Source organism: Lathyrus oleraceus, chromosome 4, assembly GCF_024323335.1.
Source record: "Lathyrus oleraceus cultivar Zhongwan6 chromosome 4, CAAS_Psat_ZW6_1.0, whole genome shotgun sequence".
In the NCBI taxonomy this organism is placed as follows: Eukaryota; Viridiplantae; Streptophyta; class Magnoliopsida; order Fabales; family Fabaceae; genus Lathyrus; species Lathyrus oleraceus.
Genome location: NC_066582.1, coordinates 144128123 through 144143993, shown reverse-complemented (window position 1 = coordinate 144143993; position 15871 = coordinate 144128123). Strand labels below are relative to the sequence as shown.

General features: G+C 34.2%; 1 long non-coding RNA gene across 2 annotated transcripts; it reads left to right on the top strand.

The window, feature by feature from the left end:
- Positions 1-4357, top strand: LOC127135292 (uncharacterized). 2 transcript variants are annotated; one of them, XR_007808503.1, is made up of 11 exons: positions 1-158; positions 974-1128; positions 1208-1473; positions 1559-1867; positions 1957-2047; positions 2128-2266; positions 2364-2521; positions 2630-2729; positions 3470-3640; positions 3726-3833; positions 3932-4357. It is a non-coding gene; the product is annotated as an uncharacterized LOC127135292 (long non-coding RNA). The 2 variants fall into 2 exon arrangements; XR_007808502.1 differs by having other exon boundaries at positions 2613-2729.
- Positions 4358-15871: the final 11514 nt, after the last annotated feature.

Sequence of the window (15871 nt, the reverse complement as noted above, 5' to 3'; positions counted from 1 at the left end):
TTTCTCTTTTATCAATCTTCCCTCTCTTTTCTTCACATTTGTAATACTACTTCCTCTCTCCTCGATTCCTCCAACAACAAAGAAAACCTTAAGAACAAAGTTTCAGAAAACAATCTAATCCACTCTACTCATTCATATTTCGAGCTACACATTTGAAGGTAATCACTGATTTATGGTACATCATGTTTCCAACCTGTTCATAGTTTTTCAAATGCAGTGTTTGTGTGAAAGCTACAGTCTTTCTGCTAAAGTTTGTATTGTTTGATATGTGTTTTAACCTTTTATTGTCTTATTGTATATGTGTTTTTCATTATAAGTTTTTTTGTTTGTAGATTTATGTTAGTCTATATGATTTACATTTATCCCTTTTTCAAATTGAATGTTTGTGTCAAAGATACAAACTTTCTACTAAAATTTGTATTGTTTCATATTCTTACTCTGCTTAAGTTTGTAATGTTGCTTGATGATTCTTCTTTCTTAAAAATGTGAAAGATTTGAAGTGTTCATAGTTGTCTAATGTTGATTTCTGATGCTCATTTACTCAGACTTTACTGAAACTTCTGTTATGTAGAATCTGCATATTATATTTTGTTCTTCAAATAGACATGAACGTTGTAAGATTTAGGAGTAAAATTTGTTGTAGAAGACTTGAATGATGTTCTTCACATTCTGACTCTCCCTTTTAATGTGAAAGCTACAAAATTTCATTGAAGTTTATTGTTCTTTTAAAAATAGTTACACTGCTTTTCTTCTTTGGTTTCTTTGATGGTTGAACAACAATGGCGACATTAAGAATTCTGCAATGAAATTTTGCAAATACAACCCACTCAACTTTATAATGTTTCAGAACTGGTTTTCCAACCTATGATAAGCTACAATCATCATTATATGTTTCAAAATTGTTTTTCCAACCTATTCCAACGTTTTCAGCTGCATGTCCAGTTACTTATTTTTGCATTATGTGTTTTTTCAGAACAACATCACACCATGTCAAGACCACCTATTATGATTTGTGATTTGAGGGTAGATAAAAATGTCTGGAAACTCGCCATTCGCGTGGTTGATTTGTGGATAGTTAAGGAGCAGAATGGACAACAACACTTTGAAGGCGTTATCCAAGATTCCAAGGTATGCATTGTTGTTGTCCCAGCCGTATTGAAATAACATTGCACTGAATATCCATTCTAAGTTTCTTATTAACTAATAGGGGGACAAAATCCTTGTCGTCATCCGGAACCGGGATTTCGAGATGTGGAAACAAACTACAAGAACAATAAACCTATATGGTTTATAATGGCGACCCTCTTGTCAATGATCTTGCTTTTAAAATCTGTGATAGCCCGTTGGAGCTATTTCTTCATAGAGGAACCACCGTAACCATGTTAGACATGCCGGAAATACAAATGCACCAGTTCCATTTAAAACCCATTGTTGATTTCTTGCATGGGAACTTTGAAGTGAACCGCTTATACGGTACATTAATCAACCTTATTTTGTAATGTATTCCTCAATTTTTTCAATTTGCAATGACTTTATCATACCTTTGAATGATATGCAGATGTTATTGGTGTACTCCACCAAGTACTGAAGACTCAAGTTGCAAGGGGTGGACGAAAGGCATGCGTCAACATTCTTTTATCAGATGAGATATTATTGTCTTAGCACTACCTTGTAATGCTTAACATGTTTCATTTCTCTATAGTTAGTTCATTAAGTTTTTGTATCTATTTTATTTGAAGTGGAAGAGAACTTGATCTTAAATTATGGGAAACATATGCCAACCAATTTATGGCACACACATATGAAAATACAACAGGGGGGCCCAAAACCATCATTATCACTCATGTTATGTGCCAAAAAAATTCAAGTATGCCTTCATATTATAAGTTTGTTTTCTTCCTTAAGCATGTTAAACTTTTGTATGGTTTTAATTTCTGGTTTTTTCCTTTGGCGCAGCCACTGGAAAGATCTATATTTCTAATGCTTGCATTGGATCAAAACTGTTTATTGATTATGATCATCCATAGGTCACATCATTCAAAGAAAAGTATGTTAATCTTATGCACTAATTTTATTTCATAAACCTGTCACAACTTTCATTCTATATAGTGCTTTATTTTTTTATAGATTAGGAGACAATGGTCACTCCAATATTCTTTCATAACAACTATCTCAAAGTTCTGCATCTTAGGGAGCGTCTGAAGACCATTCATTCTCATATACCAATGACGTCAAAACTATTGGGGACATAAATTCTCTTCAACATGTAATGTCTATTGTCTATTTGTTTTATGCTCTTCCACTAATTTCTTTTCAACTGCATATGTAATACGTATATATATTCTAATCACGCTACTTTATAGTCAACTTTTTGCAACACATTTAGAACCACTAAGAGGTTCAAATCAAGTCGGTTTGGTTGGTACTATGAGCAATTTCCAGCTTGTAAGAGGACTAATAAGTCTCCGGGGGTGCCTTTCATATGTACCTGTTGTGAAAACAAAGTTGCTCCCATCACTAAGTAAGATCATCAAACTTTAGTTTCAATTAAATCAAACTACAATTATATATTTCATGAATAACTTTACCTCTATACATACATACTTAACTAGGTATAAAATTGAAATAGAGGTTGAGTATGAAGGCAAGATTTTGTTTTGTTTTGGGACAAGGAGTGTATTCAGTATGTTGGTTTATCTGCACATGATTTACGAGAAGTAATGAAAAAGGTACGTACAATACCACTTTTTTAGGCTATGCTGCATAATTTAGTAAATTTGATCCTGCTATATATATCATTATTCTACAATTATATTTTTCAATCATAGCACAAATAATATTGAATGGTCTATTTCTTATGACTGATACTTCAATACACTGAGTCTGCAACTTAATTTTATTTTGGTCGACTACAATTTACTCTTCAAAGTTTGTCTTATCAATGATAGTGTAATGACCACAAAATGATCAGACTATGCTGCAAAATACTTAATTTTCAATATTCTGGTTATTCAAACCACTTATTCGTTATTTGAGAGATATATGTTGGACATTTATCAATGATTCTTCATTACACTGATTGTATAATGCAATTTTATTTTGGCCAACTATGACTTACTCTACGAGATGAATTTTCTACATTTTTTCAACATATAACTATGATTGTTCTATGATAAAGACTTAGAAGTTAGTTTTTTAAATGATACTATAATGACCATACAATGCTCAGGCTATGCTGCGTATGTTATGCATTTAATCTACAATAAGAAAGTTATTCTGCAACTATCATTGATATATTTTGTTTCACTTATTTTGCACCGAAGTTTTCTATTGGGAAATTATGATTTACTATTGAATATTTTGATTCAACAGTACATGTTTCCTATAGTAAAATTATGCACTGATATTTATTGCCAATAATTCTGCTTTGATATTCTGCACTGATATTTATTGCCAATAATATCGGTAGACCAATGAAGACCATCCACAAGTCTATTCCGCACACCTAGATAATCTATTGGGCAAAGAATTCGGTTTTTGTGTGAAGTACCAACCAGACTTTTAGCAATCTTCTATTGTCAAGCTTTCAGAGGATAAACAAATCATCCAAATGATCAAAGATACCATGGTTCAACATGGGGTATTACTTTATTTTATAAACGGTTAATTCTTGACTTCAATGACTGGATTTAAACTTTAGTCCTTACCATTTTTTTCTGATGCAGCAAACTTCAAAAAAGATGGTGAGTTCTCCAATTATCAAAGCAACCGAAATTGATTCTAACATAGATCTTCCCGACAAAGACTTTGTCACTCCTACTCGGGTTCCCATAGTAAGTTTGTTGATAACTCATATCACATTTAATCTTTTTTTTTTAAGTAATCCATTTACGTTCCTAATATATCAAACTAATTTTTTTAGCATAATCAGTCTAACATGACTGCTTCTCAAAACTCGAGTGACGATGTTAATTCAAGCAAAACCCCGTGTAAGAGGTTGTCCCAAGAAAGTTATTTTGAGGAGCTAGGAAGTTCGACTATGTTGTCCCCAAAGCTATCTGGAACAAAGTCTGCCAAGAGTGGCAAACATGCCAAGAGAAAATGAAACTGCTACCTTTGTCACATTTTTTTGTACAACAAGCTTCAATTTTGATGTAATGCAAACCTTTCTTGTTAAATAGGACCCATACATAACCTTCACAACTTTATCTACTTAATTAATTTTTTTACTTCATGTTGTCAGATCTAGCATTTGGATATGGTGCATGGTTAATTTGTAACCTTATCTTATTCTAATGGACATGTTTAATTTAGAACTTCCATCAAGGATGTCTTATAACAATTAATCTTTATTTCACTTGGTATGACTTTTCTTTTTTTGCCAAATGAAATCTATCATTTATCAAATTATTTTGTCTTTCTATACATTGATACGTTAACTGAAGTTGATAAAAATAATTCATGTTTTCCGGTGCTATGTCCATCAACACACCATGCTTAAAATAAATCTGGTTATAATCATTTAGTGTTGTAGTTCTAACTGTCGAGTATATAGGTGTAGTTGTTATATGCAATAAAAATATTTTCACCTGAAAATAAGTCTCACCACTATAATTAAGGTAACACTTATTAACTACATATAATAGTCACAATTTGAACAAGGATTGTATCAGTTCCAAATTAGAAGGTTTACCATTCGTTTTCATGCTAACTTATATAGTTCATGCTAACTTTATCCAAAAGTACTAATTTTGTTGTTTAGTTTTACAGTGAAATCTTTTCCACACTTGATCTTATATGTTTTATCAGTTACGAAGATGCACAACTATTGTAGCAATACACTGACAAAGTGGGACATTACAATTACAATGATATATAATGAATATAATATAATCTATTTGTTATTCCTTCTTAAACACGTTATAGTTGTTTACGTATCAAGTGTTGCTACACTATACTACCTATCTTCTTTATTGGTCTATTATTTTAATATATTACTTTCATTCAGAAAATGCATTGTTGTCATGGTGAAAATTTCTACTGCAGTCATTGCTACATAGCATGTTTTCTTGACTGATGGTTTTAAGGTGACATGTTTATAGCAATAGCACAGTTGTACTACCTCTTTCAGCTATATGCTTTCCTATGTTATATAAAGATCCATTATTATTATCTACATCTATAAAGGATATGTCTACATCATTATATTTTGGCAAATAGCTGGATAATTTTCAGACTTGTCTATCAACAAAACGTACAAGTCCAACCATATAGTTGCATTTCAACTATGACCAACAAAATACATTTCGAAATTGGACTTGCTGTTTATATGGTTAGTTTCATTATTTTTTCATTAAACTTATTCAAAATATTATTATCACTTTGAAGTTGTCTTTTCACATTAAAGTCATAATACTTTTTGAAAGTCTCTTTGAATCAAAGTTTTTAAATACAACAACTAATTTTCATGATATTCATTTTGTCAATAGCATGCTCGATTTGAGGTTCATCTAAAATTCACACACTACGTTCTCTGATTGAAGGTACTGTAAGACCCCAATTTTGACCCTAAGATCCCTCATGCTATTCTCATCATATCCATTAGCATTGGGATCACACATTGGCATCCTCCTTACCCCTCATTCATTGGGTTTGCATTTAGAGAGATCACCAAGCACCATTTGATTGTATCATATTTCATTTTTCTTTATTTTTACTAACCAAAATACCAAAAATATGTCATTGTATAGTGTAACTCTTTTGTAGGTAGTGCACATGCTCACCTTTGATCTATCAAGCTCATATCTAGGGTTTAAGACCCTCATTGCAAGGATCTCAGTCAATAATTGGTCTACATTGACTCTAAGTATCATATATGGATCCCCATGATCTTCACATGTTATTTTGATCAAGAAATCATCAAGAGTTTGGAGTTGGTTTGCCTTGGAAACCCTAATTCATCTAGGTATCTTTTGTGACTTCTTCAACAAGTTTCTTCACCAATTGATCAAATATTTCAAGTGATACTCTACATTTCATCATCTTATGCATATATGATCCTCCATGAGTCCCAAAAGTCAAGAGAGTATCAAGATAGCAAGTTGGTTCATGGTGGTTGACCAGAGGAAGTTAACTGATCAAAATTGGGGTTCCTTAGACCCTATCTCCTAAAATTTTTGTCATATGAAAATTATTACAAGATAAAAGTTACCCTAAATGACATTCTAAACAACTTTCATGTTGAGGTCTAGATCTATTTTTGCTTGGAAAGTCATTTTTTATGGTGAAAGATTATAGGTCATTTTGTCTAAACCCTAATTTGGAGGTCAACTTCCCAAGGACATAACTTACTAAATTTTTATGAGATGAAAGCCATTTAAGTTGCATGATCAAATTCAACATGTCTACTTAAACCTTTATGTTTGGATAAAGTGAAAATTCAACTTGAAAATACATGTGATAAGAGGAAACATTATAGGTCATTTTGGGCAAATACCATTGAACAAGTGATTTTCCTCAACTTCTAAAATGCATAACTCCTTCATGCTAAATCCAAATGAGGTGAAATTTGTGACCTAATTTAAAGGGTTTGGAATATCTACAACTTTGATGAAGGAACCTTTCTCATTTGAAGTCCATAGAAAAAGTTATCCAAGGTGGAAGAAGTGAACATATGGCTTGGTACTTAGATTTTTTTTGATATGTTTGATTTTCCAAACTTCCACCTCAAACTTTATCATGATCCAAGCTTCAAATGAAAAGTGTTCAACATGAAAGTTGTTCCTTTTGATCTAAACTTTCCAAAAAGTCCAAATTCATCTCATTTGGACAAAGAATGAATGACTTGCGCATGGCATAAAGTTGAAGGACAATTTGGAAGATTTGAAGTTCACTTTTCATACACGAATGCATGGCCTTTCCACATGATTTCAGCATTGCTTACACACAATTTTGGACCTAAGTTCATCATTTTATGGGCCTATCACACGCCCATGCAAGCATGCAAGTGAGATTTCCAACTTTGGCAGAAAATGGAAGTGTGCATTTATCAATCTCCTTGGATATAAATAGAAGTCCTCTTGCTCAGAATTAAGGACCCTGGCGCGCAAGCTTTGAATCAGCAACCCTAAACCCTCACATTCAAAGGATCAGCTTAAAGATTTTCTTTGAAAATCGAGTTTGAATCTCCCACTATTTTTGAGATTGAAACTCCAAGAGTACATCCCTTTACTTGATCCATTTCCACTTCATCAAGCATCTGAAGTAAGGCCAAGCATAATTGAGAGCAAGATCATGTCAATTTGAAGCTGCAGTGAAGGTGATTTTCAGAATTTTTCATCTCTTCGATTCTCACTCAATTCTCCATTATTCTTGTTGATTTTTGGTTGTCTGAAGTCCTACCAAAGTAGGCAAGAAGATTGAGTTGCTTTGAGGTCAAATCGAAGCAACTCATATCATGATCCTCAAAATTCAACTCCCTGTATCTTTCTATATACTTGGAGTTAGACAAAATCGAGGCCAGATTCGATCTCTTGAGCATTTTTTTGCCTTAAATTCATGTCCTCCTTTTTTATTTTGGTGATGGTTGAAGGTGGACCAGTTCGGTGAGGTCCATTGGAGAAGCAGACCAGAGCTCTGGCTCCGGCGATGTGTTGGCACGCTTCTGAACCACGTGATCCTTTTAAATTGTTTTAATCCTGAGTGTCTAAAGTGATTACCACCCGTGTAGGACATTTGACTAGGGAACACATGGATAGCGCTCTCTGATCCATCTGATTTGCCACCTCAATTAATGAGGGAGATCAGATGGTCCACGTTTTTTTGTAATTTCTGATTTTCATTTTAATTTCCTTATTTTTCATTAATTCATATTAATTTTAATATTGATCCAAAAAATATGGGACTTTCACCCAAAAATTTCAAATATGTTTCTTTCATTTTCTGAATTAAAATTTCTTTGGATCAATATTAATATTTTTCATGATTTAATTGTTTTTGTGCATATTTTTAATTGTTTAAAAATACTTTTAAGTTTCCAAAAATTATGAATTTTTTTCTCCAAGGTCCTTTGACCTTGTTTGACCTATGATAAATCTCTTGGCCATTTATTTGGTGTTTCGAAGAGGGTTTAGGTTTTTGATCAACCATAATTTAATTTAATGTATGTTTAATTGATTTTTAATTGTGTAATTGTGAATAAATTATGTTGAGCTATTTTTGTTGACTTGTTGAGTTTGACTATGTTGTTTGGGCCTTGGTCAAGGTTGATTTGACTTTTGTTGGATTAAAATCATTGGATTTAGAGGATTGATGAAATGTACATTTCATCTTCCAAAATGATTGAATGATTTTAATTTGATAAAATTCCTCCCATGACCAATTTGTGTTTGTTTCATTTCCCCTTCCTCTTCATCTTTAATCCCATTCTATCTCATCCATTCCATTGACCAATGACATCTCTATATCCTAAGGCTAATTGGTTCATAAACCAATACAAGTATGGATGAGATTAGGTCCACCCTTTTGCCATTTTCTTTTAAGTATGGTATGTTTTAGGAGTGTGATTCATTATACCATATTTATAACATGCATTAACACTAAAATTTCTATTGTGCGGCCTCAGATAGTTGTGACTTATACTTAAGTCCAATCACGATTGCTTAACATAGCGCTAAATTTTGACCCAAAAGCATGACTTTCTAGTAAGTGAGATTGTAAGCCCCTTCCCCCTCCTTTTCATGGTATTGTGTGGAAACTTGGCCTTTTTTCCTTCCTTTGGAAGATGTCTTGGTTCAAGGATCCATGCATGTGAATAGAGGGTTGAGTGTTCTCCAAAGGATGACTTAAACAATAAAAAGCAAAAACAATACTAACTTCTAATCAACTAACATTTTGACTAACTTTTAATTTCAAGCCATTTACTTTTATGCACTTTAAATTCAAGTCTTTTATCATTTTCCATTATTCATACCATTTAACTTGTTTATTTTAATGCCATTTTCACTTTGCTCACTTGAGCCATATCTTGTGATTGTATTGTGATTGTATATACTTGTTTGTGTATTTTGTTTGTATTTGTGGTCTTTTGACCTTAATGTACATAATAACAACAAAAACTCTAAAAGAGATTTCTGTGGACTGTTGGATTTGATCTCATACTTGGACTTAGGACTAGGCAACATTCCCTATGCAAAAGGACTTGGCTAATGCCAAAATTTCTGAAACCAAGTGCTTGTGAAGTAAACTTTCATTTGATGCAAGTATTGAGATCCCTTTTGACTTCATCTGCTACATTGTCTTGATGCAAATGTTATTTTGAACGTGTGTCTAATGCCTTATTCTGAGCCATTTAATGAGTATGTCATTTGATACATGGGAGATTATGAAGAAGACTATGAAGTTACTTGCTTGGATGTGGCTATCTTTATTTGATGCCTTGCTCTTCATCTTGCTATTTGTGTATTGATATTTCTTGATCCTAAAGTCCAAGGGAAATTTGGGTTTCTATACAACATTATTGTCTATTGGATTGCATCCCATTGGTCAAATCTTTTCAACTCTTAACTTTTAGAAATTTTGCTTAGGATTAGTCTCTTCATCTCCTCCCACTTCTTTAATTTCCAATCTCTCACTCCTTTTAAAATATTATTTGCTTGTGATTTCTAAACTTAGACTTTATTGCAAATTAGAAACTTTGGACATATGCCATTGCATTTTCAAACTCTTTTCCTTAGTCAAATTTGTAAATGAATCTAATCATATTGACTTAAAATTTCAAAAGACAAAAAGAACTAACACTCATTCAAACTCTTGTAGGCCTTTTGTGCCTCTTTTAAACTTAAAATTTTGTTAAAAGCAATCAGCTCACTTTGAAGTTGATACCACGAACTACGTGGTTTTGATCCCTCATTTTATGTTGGTACGTAGGCACAAGTCCGAAGGTCTTGTAAAACATAAAAATATAATTAATGAATTCTTTTCTCATCCCCATACTCTATTGCAAACATCATTTTTATACCAAAACACATACACACATAAAAAGGGCTCCATAGGAGTATCTATGACACTTTGGATGCTAACACCTTCTCTCTGTGTAACCAACCCCTTTACCTGTAATCTCTGGAATTTTACTAGTTTTAATTTGAAAACTTCTTGTCTTTGGATTTTATTTGTACTTTTCCCTTTTCCATTGTAAACAATAAAAACGCGGTGGCGACTCTGGTTTTATTGACGTTAAGTTTATCCATAGCTTAATGATCATGAATTTACCGCTACAAAAATTAAGTGGCGACTCTGCTTGGTAGTAGTCTTCCGTGGGTTTACCCTAATTTTTTATGTGTATATAATTGTATATTTGATGTTTGTATATTTGTTTGTATGATATAATCTGCTTGTTATGCTTTGTGATCTCTGAGTGGTGAGATAAGTTCTAACGCAAACTTGAGTGCAATTAAGATAGAAGGATGGTATAGTCATGTTTGACTTGTGTGGAGTAGTCCTTAAAAGGTTAGCTTGAGACCCATCTACTAAGTGGAGACCCTTTTGGAGCTATTAATGTCACACAAGTTATTTGTGGTTAGGAATTACTTTCTCTAATTTGGGGTCCGAGAAGTTGAGGACCGTAGAACATTTAACCCAACTTGGCCTATTTAGGACGTAATGCGGAGACTGTTCAAGTGTAGACTTGAGAACAGTTGTTACGCGATACTACACTCAAACGAGTTTCTCTTGAGAATATTATGGGTTGATGAGTCAGCCGTCCTAACCTGTAATATCCAATAGATAGAATTGAGACTCTCGGAACTTTTTAGAACATGATCTACAGGTTTTTATCCTTAGTACACTCCTTTAGGATGGTTCTTAACCCGACTCCATGCTCGTGACTCACAAAAAACCCTTGATTCTTGGTTGATCCAATCAAGTCTTGTCAATATCAATGGAAGTTGGGTGTTGATTGGAACAACCCAATTTTAGTAATTATTTCTTATGTTAGTATTACTATATTTTATTTTATTTATTTGGAGTGTTAATTAATTAATTGGTTGTTAGGTAGTATAATAATCAATTATATTAATTAATTTGGTGTGTTAATTAATTATTTAGTTGATATGAGATATAATGAATAATGGAATTAATTAACTTGGTGTGTATATTGAGGTTGTTTGATTCATTTGAATTAAATAGAGATATTATAATATAGGGTCTTATTGGGCCTATTAATTAAATTAGAGGTATCATGCTTTAAGCCCAAATAGAATACTAGTATATAAGAGGTGAGGAGAGTGAGAATTAGGATTCATTTGATCATTTGACAACAATAGAGAAAGAGAAGAGGAAAAGTAAGGAGAAGAGGGGAAGAACAAGAGAGGAGTTAGGGTTTCTAGAAAATTGAAGAGGTAAGGGGAGAATCCTTATTATTATGGGTTAGTATAATTGGGGCAATGGGTAGAAATATGTTTAGGTTGAAATCCTTAAATTGCATGGTTTTGGAATTGTTAGGTCTTGATGAATATTCTCGATTTGTGGTGATTTGATTGTGTTAAAACTGTAAATTAATGTTATATACTTAGAGTATTGTATGAGTCATAATTTTTTGAATGTTTGGCTTTTTACGGAATCGAAATCGGAGGTCTGAAAGTCCTCCAACGATGAAAAATGCAGAATATTTTGCATTCTGTTTTATGTTAACCGGTTACCCACCGAGCGTTAACCGATTACTTGCTTGAAAATATGCGCAGGAAGTTGATTCTGTTTTACGTTAACCGGTTACCCACCGAGCGTTAACCGGTTACTTGCTCTGTTTTGGGTTAACCGGTTACCCACCGAGCGTTAACCGGTTACCACTGTTTGAAAAGTGAAAATTTGAGATTTTAAATGCTGTATTCGTTTTGGAATGAAATCTAAGTGTGCGTATTTAATAATTAGCCTATATTTGTGAATGATATATTGTTATGAATGTGTATATGTACCATTGGTGGATAATTCATAGATTTGAATTATGGTGATATGTGGAATATTAAGATGGTAGAGATGATCTTAATTGCATATGTATTGGTATTTGTACATTCATTCATGGTATGGTCGGCTTCATAATGGAAGCGGTGAAACTATGGGTTCACATGGTATTAGACGTTGATCCTTGAATGGAAATAGGCGTAGCAGACGTTGATCCTTAATTGGAAATAGGCGTAGTGGCTTTGATCTTGTCCAGATCGGAAGCGTGGTTTGGATTCTAGATATTGAAACGGAAAGCGGTGAAACGTTGGGTTCACATTGAGGTACCGCATGCATAAAGTCACATGTCTTGCATTGAGTCACATTAGAGTTATGTGAAAATTGAATGTATGCGTTGATGTGATTGTGATGTGTGTATGAGATATGGTAATTGAATTTGGTGATGCTTGGATACATAACTTGGTAAAATAGGTGATTACGTGATAATTGTAGTTGTGTGTATATTTGGGAATATAGTATTGGATTTTAATATTATACTCCTTGAGTTTTGATGGATGTTTGAATCATGTGAAATAAATGTTGGTTAATATTATTTACATGGTTATATGAAGTGTGATGAATTTCTTTAATTGTTGATTTAATCATTGTGCTTTATTATACTTCTTCATAATGATTTGAATTCTCACCTTTTTTGTTTGAATGTTGCCTTTATATGGGCATCGCGCAGATACTCAGGAGTAGTATTGCTGAAGTAAGTGGAAGGTAGCTCATTCGAGATTTAGCCGGAGAGCTTCCGTATTCTAGTTTGGAGACTAGGTAGTGAGTCAATGCTCTGGTCATGTAACACGGGGTATATTAGTAGAATTGAACTCATATCTTATTTGGATACGTATTATGTTATTACTTGTGAACATGTTTGATTGCAATTGCTGTTTGAGATGCCATAGTGCTAAATATTTTGGATATGGTTTTATTTTATCTTGAGGAGATTATTGAGAGATGATCATGGTATGGGACATGGATCATTTTATGAAATACATGAGTATTCATTATTTTCCGCTGCGAACGCATATTCTTGAATATTCATGATAATTGAAATGTGTTATTTTAAATGACCAGGTGTATTGTATATTGATGATGAAAGTTGTTGGTTTTTGAAAGCTTTTAGTTTTTGAAAACGTCAATGTGACGCCCTTTTATTTATATGCGTGCGTATTTACTCTGATTATATGTTAAGTATTTTGGGGTAGAAAAAGGGGTGTTACAATAGTGGTATCAGAGCATGGTCGACCAGTTGGTCAATAGTCGTTAGGGTACTCATATGCTTGAGAAGGAAGCTGAAGATTGGTGGAATAACACTCTTCAGAGGTTTGAAGAAGACAACATTGAGGTTACTTGGGCTCTTTTCTGTGATGTCTTCTTGGAGAACTATTTTCCAGAAGATTGTCGTGGGAAGAAAGAGGTGGAGTTCCTTGAATTGAAGCAAGGAAATGGTACTGTTGCTGAATATGTTACTAGATTTCAGGAGCTTATCAAGTATTGTCCTCATTACAATACTGTTAATGCTGAGAGATCTAAATGCTTGAAGTTCGTGAATGGCTTGAGACATGATATCAAGAAGGTCATTGGGTACCAACAGATTACTCGTTTTGCGGAGTTGGTTAACAAGAGTCGGATTTATCATGAGGATAGTAGGGAAAGTGCCTCTTTCTACAAGAGTTTGAAGGGGAAAAACCAGGATCGTGGGAAACTGTATGCTGACAAGAGGAGACAAGTTGGTTTTGGAAAGAAGCCAAGTGGGGGAGGATCTTCCACTCCACTTAAGTGTTTCAACTGTGGCGTTGAAGGTCATCATGTTGTTGATTGTAGTAAGGATTCTGCGACGTGTTTCAAGTGTGGCAAGAGTGGTCACAGAGCAAACAATTGTGGAGTTGGTTCGAGCGTGACTTGTTTCAATTATGGTGAGAAAGGTCACATTAGTACCAAATGTGATAAGCCAAAGAAGGAGCAAGCGAAGGGAAAGGTGTTTGCATTGTCTGGTGCGGAGGCCACTACCGATGATAAACTAATCCAAGGTACGTGCTTTATTAATGGTACACCTTTGACTGCCATTATTGATACCGGTGCAACACATTCTTTCATTTCTTTGGATTGTGCTAAGAGACTGAATCTTATATTATCTGATATGCTTAGAAGTATGGTTATTGATACACCTGTTATGGGTTCTGTTTCCACTTCCTATGTGTGTCTGAAGTGTCCGTTGATTATCTTTGGTAGGGATTTTGGAATTGATTTAGTTTGTCTTCCTTTAGAGCAACTTGACGTGATTTTGGGTATGAATTGGTTAGAATTTAATCGGGTGTGTATCAACTGTTTTGAGAAGACGGTTATTTTTCCTGAGGTTGGTGCGAAGGAAGATTAGTTTGTGTCTGCTAAGCAAGTGGATGAATCGGTGCAAGGTGGTGCCGAGTTGTTTATGTTGTTGGCAACTTTAGAGATTCGTGAGAAGAGGACGATTGAAGAATTGCCAATAGTTTGTGAGTTTGCGGAGGTATTTCCTGAAGATATAAGTGATTTACCACCGGAACGTGAGGTTGAGTTTTCGATTGATTTAGTTCCTGGAACTAGTCTTGTATCGACGGCTCCCTATAGAATGTCTGCTTCTGAGTTGAAAGAGTTGAAGGGTCAACTTGAAGACTTACTTGAGAAGAGGTTTATTCGTCCTAGTGTGTCGCCGTGGGGTGCACCTGTTCTGTTGGTCAAGAAGAAAGAAGGTTCTATGAGATTATGTGTTGATTATAGACAACTGAAAAAAGTGACGATTAAGAATAAGTATCCACTTCCGAGGATTGACGATCTGATGGATCAGCTGGTTGGAGCTTGTGTGTTTAGCAAGATTGATTTGAGGTCTGGGTATCATCAGATTTGTGTAAAGGCTGAGGATATTCAAAAGACTGCTTTTCGGACAAGGTATGGTCACTACGAGTACCCCGTGATGCCTTTTGGTGTGACTAATGCACCTGGTGTATTTATGGAGTATATGAATAGAATTTTTCATGATTATCTAGATAAGTTTGTTGTTGTGTTCATCGATGATATATTGATTTATTCCAAGAGTAAAGAGGATCATGTCGAGCATTTGAAGGTTGTGTTATCGGTGTTGAAAGAGAGGAAGTTGTTTGCTAAACTCTCTAAATGTGAGTTTTTGTTGAGTGAAGTAAGTTTTCTTGGACATGTGATTTTGAGTGGTGGTATTTCTGTGGATCCTACGAAGATTGAAGTTGTATCTCAGTGGGAAGCTCCTAAGTCTGTTGTTGAGATTAGAAGTTTCCTTGGTTTGGCTGGTTATTATAGGAAGTTCATTGAAGGATTTTCTAAGTTGTCGTTACCATTGACGCAGTTGACTAGGAAAGGTCAAGCTTTCATTTGGACTTTGCAGTGTGAAGCGAATTTTCAAGAGCTTAAGAGAAGATTGACTATGGCTCCTATTTTGATTTTACTGGATCCGTTAGAAACTTTCGTTGTGTATTGTGATGCTTCTTTGTTGGGTTTGGGAGGTGTTTTGATGCAAAAAGGGCAAGTGGTAGCTTATGCTTCAAGGCAACTTAAAGTTCATGAGAGGAATTATCCGACACATGATTTAGAGTTGGCCGTCGTTGTGTTTGTGTTGAAGCTTTGGAGACATTATTTGTTTGGATCGTGATTTTGATGTGTTTAGTGATCACAAGGGTTTGAAGTACTTGTTCGATCAGAAAGAATTGAATATGAGGCAAAGAAGATGGTTGGAATTCTTGAAAGATTATGATTTTGGTTTGAATTATCATCCTGAAAAGGCGAATGTTGTAGCCGATGCATTGAGTAGGAAGTCATTGCACATGTCTATGTTGATGATTCGAGAGTTTGAATTGTTGGAGCA